Genomic DNA, 4,991 nt, shown 5'->3' on the forward strand with positions numbered 1-4,991 from the left:
ATAAAAAGTGTCCAGGAGATCCATCCATGCATATATCCAGAATACTGATCTCACCTGATGTGGTAACCCATACCTGTAATCCCAGCCATTTGGGAGGCTGAGGCAAGAGGTATACAAAGGGCTGGGGATATGACTCAGTGGTTAAGCGCCCCTGAGTTCAATCCCCAATACCAAAAAAATACCCAGGATATGGATCTCGACAGAGAGTATGCCCATGCCATTTTTGATTATGCACTACAGAGCCTGGGAGTGAACAGGTTTCTGGGACTCCATGGTGAGGTTGCTGATTCAAGGTGCTCCTTTTCTTCCCCCTCTTTCTTCCTTTTTCTCCTTCTCATACTCTTCCTCTGACTGACAAAGATATCTTCTTGGTGTACTAATCCCTCAACTCCAGCCACAAACATACATCTATACAGACTCTTCTAGCCCAATATCTGTACTCCCTATCCTTCGGTTTGGTCAGAAGTCAACTAAATCCAAGATGAATAAGGGACACAAGGAAAAAAGCTGTATTATTCCCTAACCTAGTAGCTATGGAGATCAGTTATTTAAAACTTATCCATTGACCATCAGAATCACATCTTCTTTTTTTCTGTAAGAAATTTACTAAAATAGTTTAAAGTGCTTTTTTTTTTTTTTTTTGCCATATAAGTGAGACCTCAACTGCTGTTTGTAGTGTCAGATTAACCTTTGAAATGTGCTTTCCTAGGATGAAATGTGCTTTTCATAGTAATGGGGTGCATTACTTTTTTTGTTTGTTTGTTGTGCCGGGGTTTGGACCCAGGAGTGCTGAGCAACATCTTTGTCCCTTTTTTTTTTTGTTTAAGACAGTATCTTGCTAAATTGCTGAGGCTGGCCTGGAACTTGGTATTCTCCTGCCTCAGCCTCCCAAATCACTGAGATTATAGGTGTGCATGACCACAACCCGGCTGCATTACAATTATTACAGCTTTATATAGCTGCTTTGGTGTCCAATCCTCAAGAAGCTGTCTGAAGGTTATTGAAGAGGGGTGATTATTTTAAAAGATAGAGAACTCTAGACACCTTTATAAATAGTTTATCATTTAGGTAAATCAGATTGGCTCAGGTCCTGACTGGTCTGTCATGTGAGGCATGCAGATAATCACAACAACCTAGCTGACACTGTGCATCCTGTTATACAAATCCAACTCGTTCCCTTTCAAAGCCAGGTAAACACTGGATTGCATTAGCTCCTGCTAAAGATTGGGAAAAAAAAACCCTGCTGTTTATAGTATATTATTTCATAAATTTAAATGTATTCCTAATTTCATAGTATAAATATTAATGTACATTCTATATAGCTGAGATTTTAAAACTGATATTTTTATGTCCCTAAATTATAAGGATTTTGTTACATTTAAGCCCAGCTGGATTTGTTAGGGAAACAGCTACAACATTTATTAATTAAATGATTTGAGTTAGGGTTTATAAATTTAGATGATTGATTGCCTAGTGATGGAAATTTTAATTTTTTTAAATTTTTCAGTATGACATGGTAGAGCTATGTAAATACTATTTAATATGGCTGTATTAATCTTACAAGTGTTATTTATGGGCTCTTCATATGTAAACTGGATAAATATAAAAACACCAAAACCGAGGCTGCGGTTGTGGCTCAGCGGTAGAGCACTCGCCTCTCACGTGTGAGACCCTGGGTTCAATCCTCAGCACCACAAAAAAATAAATAACAAAATAAAGATATTGTGCCCATGTATAACTAAAAAAATTTTTAAAAAAAACAACACCAAAACCCACACATACCCCTGAAATATATAGTAAAGACAAGGAGAAGTTGAATTTTCCTCTTTGGGGGTGGCAGGAAGGTGCCTGTCCTATTCTGAGCAAGGTTGTGAATACCTCATGGGATGAGGCCAAAACTATAAGAATCTACTTTTTGTGGTAGAGGACTTTGAGCATTTATTTATTATATGAGGTTATTTATATGAGACATTTATTTATTATAAGAGGTTATTTCTTTTTAGCCCTCCCTTCCAGATCACTTGTTGGCCTTTAACAGCAATTTTGAAAACTAGGTCTTCTGGTTATGTTTTTCTTTTTAAAAACTTTAGATTAAAAGATTTGGTACCACTGAGCACTTCAAGTTAATACGAGGTTCTAGTTTATGGAATATAATGTTGGATTTGATCTGATTAACTGATGTCATGATCTATGCCATTCTTGTAGATATGTCTCAGTTCTAATGTTAGGGAAGTATTTAGTTCATGTTCGTAAAAGCACACCAATTTAAAAAAAAAGTCAGGAAAAGATCAGAACATGGACTTGGGCTCTTGGAGGGACAGGACTATCTAGGGTAGAGAAAGGAGATCCTAGTGTCTCTCAGCATTGCCTGCTCAGACTCTCCTCTCTATGCCAAAGGGGATGACCAACAGACAAGAAAAAGGAGGCCGAGCCTGACATGCAAGTGAAGTGGGAGTCAAGAACTCAAGCTCAGGATTTTTCAACTGAAAAGTCTTGTTAAAGTCTATGCTAAACACTGAAGGCTTATGAGAAATAAATGATACACTTGCCTGATAACATGTAGCAAGATCCTTAAATAAGCTTTTAGATTCAGCTTTAATAATATCTATCTATATACAAATTGTGACCATAAGAATAGTCATGAAATAGTATTAAGAAGATTATTGGGTGCAATGATGCATGTCTACAATCACAGATACTGGGGAGGTGGAGGCAGGAGGATTGCAAGTTCAAGGTCAGCCAGGACAGCACCCTGTCCATCCTTCCCAGTGAGTTTCTGGTGCGTAGAGAAGGGACCAATTCACCTCTATATCCCATAGGAGGACAATATCACCATTTCATTGTTGTCAATGATGATTTTATCAGTAGCTGCCCCTTGTTCTGCATCAGGACAGGATCCAGCACTGGACTCTCTCACCCTAGGTCATCAAGCTGCCACCTACAGGCCAACTTTGACCTTCCATCACTAAAGTTTTATTGCAAAACACACACACACACACACACACACACACACACACACACGAACTTTTGTAACTATATTTATTTTAAAAGGGAATACTTGGGATGATATACAGCTCAGTGGTAAAGTATTTGCCTAGCATGCATGAGACCCTGGTCCAACCCCCAGTACTACAAAGAAAAGAAAAAAGATGGGATAAAAATTATATAAACTGAGTGATTCCAAGCATGTTTAAAGTGCTTAATTAAAAACAAACAAATAAAAAACAGAAGATACTGGGCATGGTGGCTCAAACCTGTAATCCCAGAGCTCAGGAGGCTGAGGCAAGAGGATCACAAGTTAGGGAGACCTTGTCTCAAAATTTAAAAAAATAAAAATAAAAAGTATTGGGGATGAGGCCCAATAGTTAAGGGCCCCAGGTCCAAACCCTGGTTAAAAAAAAAAAAAAAAAAAAAAACAGAAATTAGTTTCTCACTCATCTAATACTTCCAAAATAGACTAAATTTGATAGATTAACATAATAAGGTGTTTTTTGAAGTATCTTAACAAAATGATAGCAGGAAGCAAGGCCACAGTGGGCTATAGTTAGCCCACTGTTATGAAGTCAAGTCCTAACTTTCCTCTCTCAGAGGATCTACCCTATTGTGTTAGGGATTAAATATTGATCCAGGGAACTCCAGATTAAATGGGACTTATTCAGATTTAAATAGAAGGCAGTTCTGCTTAAATCTCACCTCTAGCTGATTTACCCCCAGCACCCTGACCATCCTTCCCAGTGAGTTTCTGGTGGGTAGAGAAGGGACCAATTCACCTCTATATCCCATAGGAGGACAATATCACCATTTCATTGTTGTCAATGATGATTTTATCAGTAGCTACCCTCATTCTGCATCAGGACAGGATCCAGCACTGGACTCTCACACCCCAGGTCATCAAGCTGCCACCTACAGGCCAACTTTGACCTTCCATCACTAAAGTTTTATTGCAAAACACACACACACACACACACACACAAGAACTTTTATAACTATAAGATTATGATGATTTACTATTAAGATGAAAAAGCAGAATAAGTTAAAACAAATTAAAATTTTTAAAAAATTAAAGTTTACACATACAGATCCTCTGAGACCCAATCAGGTTTACATTGCTAATAAAAAGAATAGAAGGGAATACCAAAATACTAAGACAGCATCTCCCTCATCTAATACAATGATCCTTTATAATAATGATGTCCATTCTACAGAGGAAGAAACAGAGAGGTTGCCTCTGGAGAGTGGAATTGTGGATGGTTCATTCTAATTCTTCTACTGTTTTCTATATTCTTCTGTAATCCCATATCTTGATCCTTGGTCAGGAATTGGGAAAGAGGGTCTTAAAGGGAAAAAAATCAAAGCTGTTCTGTGAGGCTCAAATGCCCAAAGATACCATATTGTCATCTGTCATTAGGCCTCTGAGGAGATGAGGATGAAGGTGGGCATTGGGCTTCCGTGCAAGGCCTGGTCTCCTGAAGGCCTAGAAAGACCATTCTGTGCAGGTAGAAAGACCATCCCATAGCTACCTATAAAACTTGATTTGATTTGATCCAAAAACCATGAGCGGTCCCAGCTCCCTGTGACCTCCCCTCAGGTAAACTTACAGCTTTCCTGGTACCATCTCAGACCCTTGGCCTCCATTTCTGCCTATCTCTTTGATTCAGTGTTTCTTTGTAAACCAAAGAACAAGCTTCCCTCTGATTGTTTACTGATCTGATACCTCTTTATGCTCACAGCTCACATGGCTCCTGTCTGAGGCTGTTGGTGACCCAGCCCTTTGATCCCATCTGACCTCATCTCTCTGGCTTTCACCGTGCTTCTGACTTCCTGGTTCCTGCCCCTGATGGCCACTTGCAGCCACCCTTCCAAGTGAAGGTCTCATGCACCAGCATCCTTGTATCAGTTGCCAGCCCTGTCCTCAGCACACATGCAGCACAATATTTTGTTGGAGAAGGTGGCAATCCAGAGGAAGTAGTCAGATTTTATTTCTGGTGGTG

Source organism: Spermophilus citellus, assembly GCF_964194105.1.
Source record: "Spermophilus citellus genome assembly, chromosome: 7".
In the NCBI taxonomy this organism is placed as follows: domain Eukaryota; kingdom Metazoa; phylum Chordata; class Mammalia; order Rodentia; family Sciuridae; genus Spermophilus; species Spermophilus citellus.